Here is a 17,549-nt window from a genome sequence, read left to right on the forward strand (position 1 = left end):
TGGTAAGTATGCTTCCCAAGGACCACAAATGACAGATTAATTTTATGGTACGTGTACATTCCAAACCCCTTCTAGAAACTACTTAGGTGGTAACCAAACTTCCCAAGAACCATTAAAACACCGTTGTTTGGTGGGATATATACTTCCCACAGTCCTGAAGGCTATATTTCTCAACAAACAGAAACTATAGCTGGTGCAGCAGACTGCCACTAGATGCCAGGAGCGTACAAAAGTGGTAACACATATTCCAGAAACGCTGTAAAGAAATACATTTGGTGGGAAGTATATCCACCACATCAAGCGAATGGGTTAATCAATGATTTGGTAAAACAGGAAAGGCCACTTCTGCGAATATATTAAGATACAGGAAACAAACACATATAATGCAAACTGTATCAAAATTACATTTATTCAAATATGTCACTAAGACTCTTTTGCATACAAAACTTGTGTGCTTGTCTGGCTGTTTGAGGATTCACAAATCTTTTTTATTGCCCCATTCTGACCTGGTACTTTCTCTTCTGGTTGTGTTGCTCTGGTCTGGATCAGTACTGGATATGCATATGTTATCCCCAGAGTTCCCGGTTGTCCTGCCAATAATATGTCAGAAATATGCTTCTGAGCAACTATTGACTGTTCTGGATTCATTGATTTCAGTTTCATACTCCAAACTTTTGCAACTGCCTTTTCCTGTGTTTCCTGTCTGGTTAGGAATTCATACGCCATGCCAAGAGCATCCTGATCACTTCTTTATCTCTTTGTTGATTTACCAAGTTGTGGTCTGGCTGCTGCTCTTGATGAGGAGACTGGTGATGAGGCAGAAGCTTGTGATGAGGCAGATGACAAAATTTCTGTAACACTTCTGTCTTCATAATTCAAAGGCCTGTAGAAAGAAACAATGAATTTCATTAATAAAATGTTGCTATACCAAATGTTAGTAGCTAACAGTTCGATATTCCCAAAATATATTAACTTGTAGCCTGAAAAGTGAATTTCATTACAATGGCATGTTGTCTTCTGCACATTTACATTATCGAGAAAACTCCAGCAAGGTCTATGCAAGAACTTGTTTACACTGAAGACTATACAACTGACAGTAGAGCAAGGGGTACTGATCGAGTGAACAGAGATCTTTCGCAATCGTAGCTCTCAGTGTCAATCAGAAAATAAAGTTCCTTGAACGTCCAGCACTTTGCTATGTAGACATCTGAAGCTCCAGCTCCAAAGCACTTACTGCCTTATATTTTTAAATTATTTTCTGAAGTTTGTTCTAAGGATTTTTCTTCTCACATCCTCTAGTTTTGCATTAGCAAAACAGGTTTAATATACTTTCAGTAGTTCTTTGATGGTGGCATTTTTTAAATTTATATCCAAGTATTCTTTGGCGGAATGATTTCACAAGGATTCATTTCATTGGTAGCACACTATAAATTCCATCCTCTTAGGCCATCTCATTTTGTGAATGGCAAATTTCAATTTGCAAAAAACTGTCTATTGCCATATATGCCCTAAGAAAACTGATACCTTTTTGTGACATTACCACTCTGAGTCAAATAAATTTCGCACTATTTGAATCCCATCTAAGGGATAGAGGTATGGGGATCCAGCTGTAAAGGTAATATGAAAAGTGTACTTATCCTACAGAAGAAGGCAATTAGAATGATGGGAAAGAAATGTGCCAGGGAATCCTGCAGAATTTTGTTTAAAGAATTTAAAATACTAACTGTTCATAACCTGTGTCACGACATAGTCAAGTGCCGGCACATATGTCGGGAATGATAGAGAAGAGATTGCTGTGAGAAGAAGTTGGCCATCGCACACTGACTGGATCTCTCTCCAGGACGACAACACGACAGCAGTGGCCCTTATATGGGGAAGACATAAGTGCCGAGACCAACTGGCGACGTCCCAATTGAACAGCAGCTTCAAGACTAGCAACTTGGATAGAAGAATCAACACTCGTTACTCACTTGTACTGTCCATGCAGCATAGACTTGGAATTGTATATACTGAAAATTAATTATTTCGTATGCCGCCCTTTGCTTGTGACACATCTGTGTAATTGCAAAGATAAGTACTGTATATTAGCTTTTTGTAATAAAATTCCTTAATATGACTTGTTTGATTTGATTTTCTAGCGAACCGAGTATGAAGGATTCCTAGACATCCCGTATATGATGACAATGCTGCAAATAATAACCTGTATAGATATAATAACATGCACATACCTAAGATAATTATTATGGCAGTAAACAATAACACAACATTTAATAACGACATACATGTCACAACACTAAAGGTAGAGAGAGACCCCACAATAACTCTCATAAAACCACACTTAATGAGAAAAGCCTTCACTATACAGGCATAAAACTACTGAATTTCTTCCAACCTAATATCTCCACATTGCCCATTACAGAACTAAAAAAGAAATTAAAATTATGGCTGCTAAACAACCCTGTGCATTCATCAACAGATGAGTTTCTAGATTTAGTACGTTAGTGTGATGGAAGATCTCTTTTCTAAAAGTATATGAACCTCAGATCTTAGCCTACATCACAAACTGTAAATATATGAATCAATGATCCGAAAACTGTGACACAAACTGTAAATTTCTTAATCTATGTATTGCAATAGCAAATTGATTTATGTATAGTCTATACATGTAACATTGTTCTCTCAACCACATGTACCAGACGGAAGGTTGGGAGATATCAGTGGGCAGGATAAGCGTCATGTACTTGGTTGATGGCATGCACTGCATCCTTTCAAGAACGCTTTCTTCTGCAGCAGCTGATCATGTTGTTCGTTGGTGCCAGCATCCGGCTTTTGCACATGGAGTGAGGTAGTTCTGCACAATTGACAATGCAGGGTGGCGAATAATATGTGGCACAGGACCTTTTTTGCAGAATATTTCGCAAGATACAATCGCAAGACTTCTCGCCCATTGCATTTGGACACCCCGTAAATTAAATGCATCTTAGCCTTCTGCCATACGAGTAGCTAGCCACGTTACTCTCAACCCTTCCACAGCGAGCATAGTGACGGTGTCCATGCACTCTGATGTATTTGTAAGCAATTCCCTCTCATGACTGTAGCACCCTCTCGTTGCATTTGCGATCCCCATTTCGTATGTCATTACTGATCCTTATTGTATGCCTGATGTGCCATTACTCTCTGCATCCCCCTCCCCCCCTCGACCCCCAATGGTGCACCTACCACTTTGAGGACGGCTGATTTAAGCTACACACAGCAGTGTCTTGCTAGCTCGCTCTGGCGTGATTAATACGAATACGTTCATGTGCAATGGTGAAGTGTTGCACAATGGCGTGTTTAATGATTAGTATATTGCAGATCCGAAGAGAAACTTCTCATCATGTTTGAAGATGGGTCCCATGCACAGTTGGGTACATTTACCTCTGATATCGATTACATCTTGAGTAATAACCTCTTTTATTTGCTATTTACATAGCTCCATAGCCTGCCACAGATATTTAAAGAAACAAAAATTACCTCATATTCTGTCATAAGAACTAAAAATTAATGCGAAACTTCCTGGCAGATTAAAACTGTGAGCCGGACCGAGACTCGAACTCGGAACCTTTGCCTACCAACTGAGCTACCCAAGGACAACTCACGCCCCGTCCTCACAGCTTAACTTCTGCCAGTTGGACGTTAGTTGTATTACAATACAGCACCATCCCTAGTTTGGAAGTGTTTTACAAAGTGTGGTACCAATGAAGTTCAATGCCCCAGTTCCTTTAAAAGATTAACAATGCAGGACGCCACAACAAACTTGCGATATCATGTAAGAGTAAAAAACTCAACAACTCATTCATAGTTTACAATAACAGTAGAAAGTATCGGATCTGTTTGCTGTGTCTTCATAATACGCCTTTACCCACATACAGCTGTTGAAAACAGGTGAATTAATATGAATGTCGTTCTTCAGCCTCAGTTCTCACCCTTTAGCACAGACTATTCATAATGACAAAATAGTGATATAATCGTCGATTACACCATGATTTTTAAACAGAATATAATAAATTAGAATCAGTAGTGCGATTCTCATGATTTTATTATAGGTTTCAGCCACTTACTACGATTAGAGAAAAACAGCAAACATTGGACAGGTTAACTCTTCTTTGTTTGCCTATGAACACTACTGGCCACTAAAATTGCTCCACCAAGAAGAAATACAGATGATAAACGGGTATTCATTGCACAAACATATTACACTAGAACTGACATGTGATTACATTTGCACGCAATTTGGGTGCATAGATCCTGAGAAATCAGTACCCAGAACAACCACCTCTGGCCCTAATAACAGCCTTGATATGCCTGCACATTGAGTCAAACAGAGCTTGGATGAAGTGTACAGGTACAGCTGCCCATGCAGCTTCAACACAATACCACAGTTCATCAAGAGTAGTGACTGGCATATTGCAACGAGCCAGTTGCTCGGCCACCATTGACCAGACGATTTCAGTTGGTGAGAGATCTAGAGAATGTGCTGGCCAGGGCAGCAGTCGAACATTTTCTGTATCCAGAAAGGCCCGTACAGGACCTGCAACATGCAGAAGTGCATTATCCTGCTGAAATGTAGGGTTTCGTAGGGATCGAATGGAGGGTAGAGCCACGGGTTGTAACACATCTCAAACGCAACGTCCACTGTTCAAAGTGCTGTCAATGTGAACAAGAGGTAACCAAGATGAGTAACCAATAGCACTCCATACCATCACGGGTGATACCCGAGTATGGCGATGACGAATACACGCTTCCAATGTGCGTTCACCGTGATGTCGCCAAACACGGATGCGACCATCATGATGCTGTAAACAGAACCTGAATTCATCCGAAAAAATGACGTTTTGCCATTCGTGCACCCAGGTTCGTCGTCGAGTACACCATTGCAGGCGCTCCTGACTGTGATGCAGCATAAAGGGTAACGACAGCCATGGTATCCGAGCTGACAGACAATGCTGCTGCAAACGTCATCGAACTGTTCATGCAGATGGTTGTTGTCTTGCAAACATTCCCATCTGTTGACTCAGGAATCGATACGTGGCTGCACGATCCTTTACAGCCATGAAGATAAGATGCCTGTCATCTCGACTGCTAGTGATACTAGGCCGTTGGGATCCAGCACGGCGTTCCATATTACCCTCCTGAACCCACTGAATCCATATTCTGCTAACGGTCATTGGATCTCGACCAACGCGAGGAGCAATGTCGCGATATGATAAACCACAATCGCGATAGGCTACAATCGGACCTTTATCAAAATCGGAAACGTGATGGTACGCATTTCTCCTCCTTACACAAGGCATCACAACGTTTTACCAGGCTACGCCAGTCAACTGCTGTTTGTGTATGAGCAATCGGTTGGAAACGTTCCTCATGTCAGCATGTTGTAGGTGTCGCCACTGGCTCCAACCTTGTGTGAATGCTCTGAAAAGCTAATCATTTGCATATCACAGAATCTTCTTCCTGTCGGTTAAATTTCGCGTCTGTGGCACGTCATCTTTGTGGTGTAGCAATTTTAATGGCCAGAAGTGTCATTTAGTAGTTTTCTTCTATGTATCTTGAAAGTGAGGGAGCCAAAATTTGTCATTGTTGTTCGATTTCTATGTTTATTTCAGGAAATAATGGGAGTAAGAAATCGAAAAATCTATTTCCGTAACCGGTTATTTTGTGTAGTTCTAACACAAAAGTTAAACTGGTGTTGAGGAAAACCGATATTACCGAAAACCGTGTGTTTCAAGGATAAGCGCCATCCCTACACCTAATTCACACTTCATTCTTTGTAGCATGCAGCTATGACAATAAGAGGGAGACATGTAACAAATGCTGAACAATCTCATGAAAATTTATTCTCCAAATTGTAGGTATTTCCTGTAACAGACCAGAAATTGCTTCTATTGCTCACTTTCGGACAGGTAAACAAACTAACTGACAGTGCAAGACAATAAATAGTAACTTCATTACACCTACCATGCTCGGATACACAGTATTATTATTGCAATTATTTATTATTAGTGGAAGTGGTCAGACACAAAGCATTATCAGGCTGAAGTCTTTCAGTTCCTGCCAGTTATGAAGTAAGGAGTACAACAAGTAAGTGACTGCAATCAGTAAGTATAGTGAACCCCTATCAACTTTGTAGATTTTAAGAAAAGATGCTGGGTATGGGTGAAACAACTGTCTCTCTGGACATGAGTGGTGCAGAAGAGGTGAGTTGTATAATAAATTTCAACACTTTCTGTGAATAGGTAGCTTTCTTTTCATAGTAGTTGTAGATAGCATTCACAGTGTACCGGAAATCACGTTATGACTAATCAAACACTGCATATGGAAAAGAAACACGGTATTTTAGTTTTATAGATGTGAAACCAAAAGAAAAAGAACTGAACAGACTTGACACATGTCTTGCATATGGAAAAGAAACACGGTATTTTAGTTTTATAGATGTGAAACCAAAAGAAAAAGAACTGAACAGACTTGACACATGTCTTGCGATGTTCATTGACCGAGAAAACCAAATATAAAGAAGATGGTTAGAAATAAACAGTAACAAATTGGCTCAGTGACTCAGTAGATTTTCGTTTAATAAGACATCTAGGAAAAGTAAATACCATGTGTTGTATGTCTTTTAAAAATGAAATTGTTGAAAGAAAAGTAACTTTTGTTCTAAAATTTAGTTAAGTGCTAATGTTGGCAGTTGTGGAAGGGAGTGAGGGTACTGCCTACATTCTCGGGGCTACCACTCTCATAAACTTCGGGAACCACTGATTTAGTTCAATGAAGTCGGGGCCCAAGCGGTGGGAGCCAAAGCGTGCTAAATGGACCAGCGTGATGAGTGGGACAATGGCAGTACAAGCCGCTATGTGAACGTCTGTGATGTAACAACAAGGTTATTTGTTCCCTGCGATGCTGCTATTATGGAATGCAATAACAAGACCCCAAAAAGTAGATAGTCTCAACAAAAAGATATCTACAAAAAGACATGTTCTATCTGAACGAATTTGTAATAGGATAATACCTATGACTCTAAAAAGTAATAGCCATGTCTCGTAAGGTAGTTTCAAAAACATTGGGGTGGCTGTAAAGACACTTTACAGGCTGTGAATTCCCACGTAGTTTCTCTTCGAGCATTGTGTTTATGCAAACTTTGCACGTCCTTGTTAGCATTTTTTTTAAGGCATCAGATCGTAATCGATATCTTTTTGGGAACTGGACCAATATTGGCTTGGAGATTTCACCAACTTAAGGTTTTACAAGTACTTCATACTTCAGTAATTACACATTCTTTTCACAATAACATCTGCCATTTTTATTCGGTCATCAACACAAGTCTCCTTTCTTTGTCCATGTATTGTTTCATGGATAATGTATGTATCGAACAGAGTCATATCTGATGTATAAAAATAAGTTTCCAGTATCCCAGTGGATTTTTCTTACGATTGGGAACTAGGCCAAGAACTGATCTTGACTATCAATTCCAAATGTTCCAGTAGCATATTTATGAGAATACTGGCGCAAACAGCATGTTTTTTAAAATTTTCTCAATTGAAAAATAAGATTTTAGTTTTTCTATATCCACAATCAAAAATATATCTATTCCAACAAACGATTTTTATTTTAAAAATATTAAAAATTTATTAATTTTTTCATTATAAATTAAAACAAAACTATGATTAATGTCTGGGATGAATTTAAATATGAAGAAAATATTTGTAATGAACGATGAGAGGAAAAAGTCAAATACGAAGTTTGCAAAAAAATTTTTGACCACCATTGATTGTAGACCATTTGAGAAACGAAGAACATAATGAAATTATTGATCCTTTAAATGCACTGTATTCTGAAGAATGTTGTATGTGGACATTTTATGATTAGGAGAAAACAGATGTCGATACTTGGGAAGAAATAAAGAAATCAGACTCTAATCAAACAACAGAAAATCCAGGATAGAATGTAACAATATTATGAAAAACAAAGTTACTTCTCACCATATAGTGGAGATAGTGCATCGTAGACAGGTGCAATAAAAAGACTGTCACAGAATAAGCTTCAAGCCAGCGAGGCCTTTATCAAAACTAGATCACACACACACACACACACACACACACACACACACACACACACACACACCGCACACAGACATAAACACACACACACACACACACACACACACACACACAAATGCATGCACAAACTTTTTAAAAGAAGAATGTCATTTCTGTTGGAACAGATGATTTATCGCAAGCAGATTTCGTCGAAATGGATTCTTTAAAATTAAAACGAATTTAAAAAATAACTGAAGGATATAAATATTTGTTAGCTGTTATAGATGATTTTTACAAAATTTGATGAGCTACCCCAGTTAAAGATAAAACAGGTAAATATTGATTCATTGAAAAAATGGTCGAGTTGAGAAAACAAAAAAATTTACAAACAGATAATGGTAATGAGCTTTCTAATCATGAATTTCAAGAATTATAAAACATTTAATATTAAACATTTTTCAGTTTTTTAGGGAATTTAAAGCAATTCCTTTTGAGAGATTAAATGTGGAAAAAATTTCACCTATAAGGAAATTAAAATAGCTTGATTTAATTAAATTAAAAAACTTGTTGATGAGTACTACAGCACAAAACATTCAACCAAAAAAACGAAACCAAAAGATGTAAACATGGAAAACAAAAAAAATTGTAACAAATTTGTTAGATACTAATTCTAAATATATAATTGGTGATAAAGCAAGAATAAGTAATTTAAAAGGTATTTTCGAAAGTGGATATACAGCAAACTGATCATGAGATATTTTTAAATTGAGGATGTTAACCATTCTAATCAAGTCACATGCAAATTGAAAAACACAAATGCTGAATAAATAAGGAAAATTTTTGTGAACAAGAATAATTGAAAACGAATTTTCCAGATGTTCATCTGGTGAAAAAGTTGTAAATAAAAAAATAATAAAGTATATTTTAAATGTTTGGGTTTTGGCAATTGTTGAATAAATAGAAACTGATATAATTTTTTAAAATGTTAATAAAAACTTTTATATAAATGGTATTAGTTATTGAAAATTTAAACATGTTTAGTATTAAATATAATATTAATTATTCTTATTGTTGTATTAAGAAAGATAGAGTATATTTTCATATTCAAATAAAGGTTAACAAAGATGATTTGGTGCTGGCATTATTTGAAAATTTTTAGTTGAGTTAATGGAAATATTTGGTTTTAATGCATTTTGTTTATTAGATGTATATAAAAATCGTTATGAATGTTATGTAAAATTGTGAAAAGAGGATTTGGAATTTAGTTTTACATTCTAAGAAACATTTACTAAATTAAGTATGTCATCATATTGTTGTTGTTTGAATAAACATACAATGTATTGAAATAATTTCGACAGCAAATAATTCTTAAAGTTGATTATTAAAGTTTCTTTCATTTGTTGCTATGCTTTTACTGAATTAGGTACACAATAAAGTCTTAAAAAATTCTTCACAATTTGTACATCTACTTCCAATAACAATTATATGTTTTTGAACATTTTTGAATTGTGTTCAAATAACGTAGTAATCATAATTATAATCATATAATCTTGAAATAACAAAAGTGTCTTTTTAATTTTCTTCTATTGTTCAAGGAACAACCTGTTTTGATAAACAATATAATTATTCAGTTTTTCACGTAAAATTTCTATAGTTCTACAATATATTTCATCTGATTTTTCAATATATCTATCTTTACTTTTAAAGTAGGGATTTTTTCTTCATAGATGAGTTTTACATTAATTTTTATTTTATATTATTGGTGTTTTCGAATTGATGGTAAGACTTGTTCATAATTCCAATCCTCAAAATTTAGGCTTGTTTAATTTTTGATTTCATAATTTCAGAATATTAATAATATAAGATTTTACAAAATTTGTATCAGATTGTAAGAGTATCTGTGAGCTATTTCTTTGCATTTCTTCTATAGTTTTCTTCAACATTATATTTCAGAACCTCTCTTAACATAATCCAAAATATATGAATGTTTGTGCCTTAAATAACATATTATTAATTTCATCAATAATCATTAAAACTTTTTTATTCTTCTATAAAAGTTTGTTATTATTAGATCTAGAGATGGCCCTGTGTAGATGTAATGAAGTTTATTAGATTTTGATTTTTCAAAACCTAATATATTTTTTCTATACAAATGGAAGTTTTAAATAAAATAATTTGTCCATTGTGGAAACAAGACAAGGAAATTTATAAAGAAACAAAAAAGGAAATAAGAATATCCCTTCAAAAATTGACTGTATTGATTGTATAAAAAGGAAACAATAAGTTGATAAGGAAATTGAATATGAACTTATTAATAGCCGAAATAACGAACATTTACTTGTGAAAACTGCATTCATAGCAGTAAATTAAAAAAAGCTTTTATTCATCGAAAACATAAAGAAATCTAGTATTAGAATGTTAAATATATTTGTGGAAAATTTGTTTGTAAAAGATATTTAAAAACACTTAATAATTACCATATCATGAAAAAATATTAAAAATTGACCAGAAATCGAATTAATTTTTGTTATTTTATAATACATTTTGATAAATCTTGATTATTTTATTAATTAATATTTAAAATTGATTAGTAATGACAATATGGCAACATATTAATTTTATCTTGCAATATAATAAGCTTACCATCATCAGAACGTAACAAGTTATTATATTGAACTGTGTACATTTCATGTTTAAACCATTTAAGAATTTAATATTTTACAACAGATTCTTTAACTCCTCTTTCTACTTTATAAGCACACATTTTCGATCTTAAAATAACATGCACAAACATAATTTTCTACAATTTTGATCTTTCATGTTTCCTAAATCTTTCTTGTTTACTTGTGGAACTTAAAAAAAATAATTTTTCAATAGTCACTAGAGGCAAATTCGCTTCTCTATAAAAACCTTCAGTTCTTATATCATAAAAGAAAGAATTTGTATCCATTTAACATAAAACAATATTCTCACATATTTTTGTTTCATAAAATTATAATAAAAATCATTCATTTTTAGTTTTGAAATGTTTAAAGTACTCAAACAACATAAATTGGTGTATTGAATTTTTCTACTATTTTTTTCATACACGCTGCAACTAGATTTTCTGAAAATACCGTAGTATGTTAATAATTTGGTTTTAAAATATATCGCATATATTTTTTCGTATTTGTTGTTGTTTCAATAGTTTGTCTATTTCGAATATTTTCCATTGTCCTACCAAATATTGAATTAGTCATTCCTTAAATGTGTCCTATTCAAAACATTTTTAACTTCAGTTGTGGTTTCTGCATTAAGAACAATATATTTTTTCAACCGACCTGAGTGTGCAGATGATACGGTTCTATTAATTTTCGTTAATTTTTAATCAAGATTGAAATACTGTGTGAGATTTCTATAATGTAAAACATAACTTTCTTTATTACACTCCCGGAAATGGAAAAAAGAACACATTGACACCGGTGTGTCAGACCCACCATACTTGCTCCAGACACTGCGAGAGGGCTGTACAAGCAATGATCACACGCACGGCACAGCGGACACACCAGGAACCGCGGTGTTGGCCGTCGAATGGCGCTAGCTGCGCAGCATTTGTGCACCGCCGCCGTCAGTGTCAGCCAGTTTGCCGTGGCATACGGAGCTCCATCGCAGTCTTTAACACTGGTAGCATGCCGCGACAGCGTGGACGTGAACCGTATGTGCAGTTGACGGACTTTGAGCGAGGGCGTATAGTGGGCATGCGGGAGGCCGGGTGGACGTACCGCCGAATTGCTCAACACGTGGGGCTTGAGGTCTCCACAGTACATCAATGTTGTCGCCAGTGGTCGGCGGAAGGTGCACGTGCCCGTCGACCTGGGATCGGACCGCAGCGACGCACGGATGCACGCCAAGACCGTAGGATCCTACGCAGTGCCGTAGGGGACCGCACCGCCACTTCCCAGCAAATTAGGGACACTGTTGCTCCTGGGGTATCGGCGAGGACCATTCGCAACCGTCTCCATGAAGCTGGGCTACGGTCCCGCACACCGTTAGGCTGTTTTCCGCTCACGCCCCAACATCGTGCAGCCCGCCTCCAGTGGTGTCGCGACAGGCGTGAATGGAGGGACGAATGGAGACGTGTCGTCTTCAGCGATGAGAGTCGCTTCTGCCTTGGTGCCAATGATGGTCGTATGCGTGTTTGGCGCCGTGCAGGTGAGCGCCACAATCAGGACTGCATACGACCGAGGCACACAGGGCCAACACCCAGCATCATGGTGTGGGGAGCGATCTCCTACACTGGCCGTACACCACTGGTGATCGTCGAGGGGACACTGAAGAGTTCACGGTACATCCAAACCGTCATCGAACCCATCGTTCTACCATTCCTAGACCGGCAAGGGAACTTGCTGTTCCAACAGGACAATGCACGTCCGCATGTATCCCGTGCCACCCAACGTGCTCTAGAAGGTGTAAGTCAACTACCCTGGCCAGCAAGATCTCCGGATCTGCCCCCCATTGAGCATGTTTGGGACTGGATGAAGCGTCGTCTCACGTGGTCTGCACGTCCAGCACGAACGCTGGTCCAACTGAGGCGCCAGGTGGAAATGGCATGGCAAGCCGTTCCACAGGACTACATCCAGCACCTCTACGATCGTCTCCATGGGAGAATAGCAGCCTGCATTGCTGCGAAAGGTGGATATACACTGTACTAGTGCCGACATTGTGCATGCTCTGTTGCCTGTGTCTATGTGCCTGTGGTTCTGTCAGTGTGATCATGTGATGTATCTGACCCCAGGAATGTGTCAATAAAGTTTCCCCTTCCTGGGACAATGAATTCACGGTGTTCTTATTTCAATTTCCAGGAGTGTATTTATTGTTAATTTATTTCTTCTTTCTGGTACTAATGGTAAATCTTTGTGTAAATCATGTAATTATCTTTGATATTCTAAATCGACTTCTAGAATATAATCATATTCATTTTCATTATCAGCTGGTGTTATATGTATTTTATCAGAATTAGAACCTGTTGAGTCCAACCAACTGAGATCTCTAATTGGTAAAAACTGAGATATTGTCCTGTGAAATAAATTATTTGCATTTAAATATACAATATAGTTTGATTGGATTTCTAGCTCAACATTCTTAACATAGAATCCTAAGGTAAGCTAGGTGCTGTAAATACCAAGATTTAATACAAGTACCTATAAAATTTTGAAAAATATCTGCTAGTATGAAAACCTGATTCGTTATATTATTTTGTATGTTCACCTAAATTTTTAATATTGATTCTTTCCAGTCTTGTTTTGCACAATTATAATTTTCATCAGAAATGTTTGATTCATTAAGTCTAGTTTCAGGTTTTCTCCACTATTCATGTATTCATAAGGATAAACTCCCCTTTTAATCATTAATTCTAATTGTTCGCCTTTAAAATACTCTGCTGTTTCTATAAATTTTTTTGGGTAAGGTAAGATGTTAAGTTATCAATACTTACAGCCATAAGTTTACTTGTATGTAAAAATCTTAATGTGAATCCATCATCAACCTTTTTACTAAAAGAAATATATTTTTGTTCATTATTTGGAATAGCATTAATTTCTCGATTATCTACTGCCAATTCTTCAATAAACAAATGAATATAAACTGGAATAAATAAGGATTTTGATAATTAAGATTACTGTCTACATGCACAGCTTCTCGATATCTTCCGGTTAAATGACAATGATCTTCTGATTTTTTTTCCTTTACAGGGTGTATACGTGGACAAGGAAAAAAATTCCATGATTATTCCCAGATTTCCTGATTAAAAACATACACTTTTTCCCATGTTGAAATACACTTCTTTCCATGTTAAGTGACAGTATACTCTCCCATGGACCTCAACAACTTATCAATCCTGTGAATGGTTAACGTTTTATACATAGCTGTCAATTTAGAAAACGAAACCCAGTAAAAAAGAAGAGGTCCTGGAAAGATCGATGATATGCAGCAACATGTACGCTGTATATTTTCGTAATCTGATTCCACCAAACTAAAACACGATAGGTTACAAAGCATTTAAATAGAGATTGCGATTGCCTTTTGTAAGCCGATCATAGCTCATGTCACGTGATCTTGCCAGCCGTGACAGCAGATATTTAGAGCATAGGACATGTGATGATGTCAGCCACTAGCAACATCACTTAAGTAGAGTGGACACACAAATGAGAAAAGTTAATGATTTAAATTAATAAACATAGTGTGGCTACAGGAAAAGCTAAGCTTTCAAATATAATATCGACCTCTAATGAGCTACAACAGAAGCTATGTTTTCACATGTGATATTGATCTTTTTGCGTGTGTTACACTTTAAAATACTTCACACAAATGTCTAGTCTTCTGGGCTCGATATTCCTCGAAGTGACTGGTCCTCAAGGTGTTAAGTTGTAAACGAGAGACAAACGATCTGTAATTTAGAAAATTCATTGCACATTCTCACAAGTAACATAATTCATGTTACATAAAAATAAATTTACTTTGAAAGTAACGCTATTCAAATCACCATTTGCTATATTTTCCCAACACTTCTCAGAAATAGGTTCGTTTTGGTTGTTGCCAGACAGAGCCAGAAAACAAGCGTGACTATGTGTGCACAGCTACAATGGTGTAGGAAACCTGTATGTTCGTACATATAAAGTATTAAGAGATCTTACATTACGTCATAAAAGAAACAGAACATCAGAGGATATTCCAAGAGCTTCGGAATTTCGTAATACGTACTAAAATGTATAATTCGGCTAGAAATGCACATTTGTATGTCCAAATTCCCAACCTCATATTAAGCTTCTCAGTGTAGTTTTCAGGATGTAAATTTCTTGGAGTTCCAGAATTGTACTATCTCAAGTTTGGTTTTTTATTGCGGCAAAATGCCGAATGTGCCATGAGATAAAAACGTGGAAATTCAGCGAACAGTTGGAACTAGCCTATACAGTGGAATAAAACGCTTTCTATCAAATAAATTGACTCCCTCAGTGGAAAATACTAACAAAAGCCAAATTCCTTTAGCAAACAGACGAAAATAATTTATTGTTGTGGAAAGCGATTATTGCTTGACTGCCAAAAACGGGGAAATAAAATAAAATCAGGAAACTGAAACTGACAATATATTTCAATCTTCCGTAACTATGTGAATGTATTTTAATTCACTTGATAGCTCCAGAATTTTTTTTCCAGATAGCATTTAGCCAGAAGCGCGAGAAGGTACTGCTCACAAGAGATTGAACTGTGCATGTGCACAAGCCCGCTGGCATCTGCTCAAAGGAACCTAATGTAAACAGATGTGACATCACGCTCATCGGAAGCAGCTTGTTGTTACGAAGTAATGCATAGTCTTCGTCCTAAGGCTTTTGACGTAATTTGCTATTGGCAACGCTTGTGTGTGCACAGTGCTTTATTGTTGTAAAGGGCTCATTTCCTTTGCAACTAAAGTTTTATATTGTTTTGTCCTCTTGTTTATGTTTTATTGCTGTAGTATTATCTTGCAGTAGCTGGATAAATAATGTTCTTTATTAGAGTGTCAGTTTTTTCCAGTCGAAATTACAAAAATTTAACAGAAAATTAAAACCATGAAAATTTCCCGGAGTTACGAAAAATTTCAGGGTTTTTCCTTGATTTCCTGTTTGTCCCAGGGCGTATACATCCTGCCTTAGCAAATTCTTTTTCACAAATAAAATAAGGTTTTGAATTTTTATAATTTATTTTATCTTCGAAATTTGTTTAAAGTTTTAAAAGGAATTCGGTTTTTAAATACGGCCGTTTCTACTACTACTCTTTTAAACCATTGCATTTGAGTATTTGCTTTTGTGACTCGAGCCATCAAAATGCACAGTGCACACAAGGCCTTCATTTCGTCAAAATTAACAGGACACCAAGTGAAGTCCACCTCCGCATTTTTCCCTTCGTTGCCTACTGTCTGGCATGCATGTAAATGTGTCTCCGTAAAAAGTATTTCCCAAAACTTGTCATCTAACATAATAGCATATAGTTCTGGTTATCAGGGATGTCCACTTAAATGATTTGAAACAGATGCCTTTATACCAAGAATTTCGGAATATTTCCAAATGATTAGGGAGAGGCTTTCTGCCATATCCATGATACACATGTTTTAGGTATTGAATTTTTTTATTCACTTTCCTCATCTAAAATTAAACGTTTTTTAAATTTTCCATTTTGGACGAGCATGCATGCATATGTGTAGGAACATGCACTGCATCGACTACAACCATTATGAAATGCATGAAATGTAGTTGGGGCCGTGAATTGTGGCTGGATGACCTAATGGTAGGGCGGCCACACGCAATGCTTGCATGTATGCATCTCCAAAGAAATATTGCAACATAGTTTGGAACAACACGGCACTGCAGTAGCTTACATGTCTTCATCACAACATCCATGTAAACGCCCCTCTGTTAACATTATGTAAGGGTTCATTAAATTTGCCTTCAAAAAGAAAAGTTCAAAAGCACTAGAACAGTTGCTTTGTAATGTGAATTTTACGAATTGTGACCAATTTTTTCTGCATAATAGTAAGAATTAAACCACGATTATAACTGACAAATATTTGTATCATGAGTTACACTCATGTTTTTTATGCTTGGCGTCACCTCCGTTCCTGTAATGTTTACGTTTGGTCCGCACTTGTTTCCACGAATATGACTCGAAATATTCATGTTTGGTCCAAAATGTTTAGCAGGAGTCATACTTGTCAAAAGATGGAAAGGGTTTAAACAGTACCACTTGCATTCAAAATTTTGTAGAACATTTTTCCAGGGAAAACAGCGATCTTTATAGTATTAGAGATTATTTTAACACACACAGTCGTGATCACATTAAAGTTGTTTATTTTTATTTTTAGATGACCGGCTTCAATCTTCTAAGATATCATCTTAAGAACTTACATTCTGTGAAGAGCAATGAAACTTAATGCTTCTGTTACTATCAAAACGGGCACTAAAATAAAGTAATATAGTAAAAAAGCTTAGCTGATATACTGTTTATGTCTGTAGCAACAGTTGGTGTTGTGCAGGTTCATCTTTGCAGAACAGCGCAACGTACAGCCATCCGTCTGTCCATTGTGACTTCTTTGAGCATATTTGATCTTAGTGATTTGTAGGTTTAGGAGCTTGACTGCTTTACATACTTCCTCCTCGGTTTGATTGCTGTTACACCTCTTTACGGTTTTTCTCCTGTGTTGGTCAGTTGTTGTCTTTGTCTTATGCTGTTGGTGCGTTTTGACACAACTCACGCAGTTGGTCGCCCATCTGGTGGTCGGCCGCCAGTGCACCAGGTTTTTCGTGCTACTGACAAGTTGGCGTCCTACCCAGCACTCTATCCTTGACCACCCTGAAGTGCGCCTTCCACGTCAGGCGCCGGTCCAAGATGAATGGTTCAAATGGCTCTGAGCACTATGGGACTTAACATCTTAGGTCATCAGTCCCCTACAACTTAGAACTAGTTAAA

At 36.6% G+C, this 17,549-nt stretch overlaps 1 long non-coding RNA gene across 1 annotated transcript in view; it reads right to left on the minus strand.

The window, feature by feature from the left end:
* Positions 1-388: 388 nt before the first annotated feature.
* Positions 389-17,549, minus strand: part of LOC126210490 (uncharacterized) — a 32,669-nt gene continuing 15,508 nt past the window's right edge. Inside the window, exon 3 of the long non-coding RNA XR_007540686.1 lies at positions 389-883. This is a non-coding gene — a long non-coding RNA (uncharacterized LOC126210490). The remainder of the gene's footprint in view (positions 884-17,549) is intronic.

Source organism: Schistocerca nitens, chromosome 10, assembly GCF_023898315.1.
Source record: "Schistocerca nitens isolate TAMUIC-IGC-003100 chromosome 10, iqSchNite1.1, whole genome shotgun sequence".
Taxonomy (NCBI): Eukaryota; Metazoa; Arthropoda; class Insecta; order Orthoptera; family Acrididae; genus Schistocerca; species Schistocerca nitens.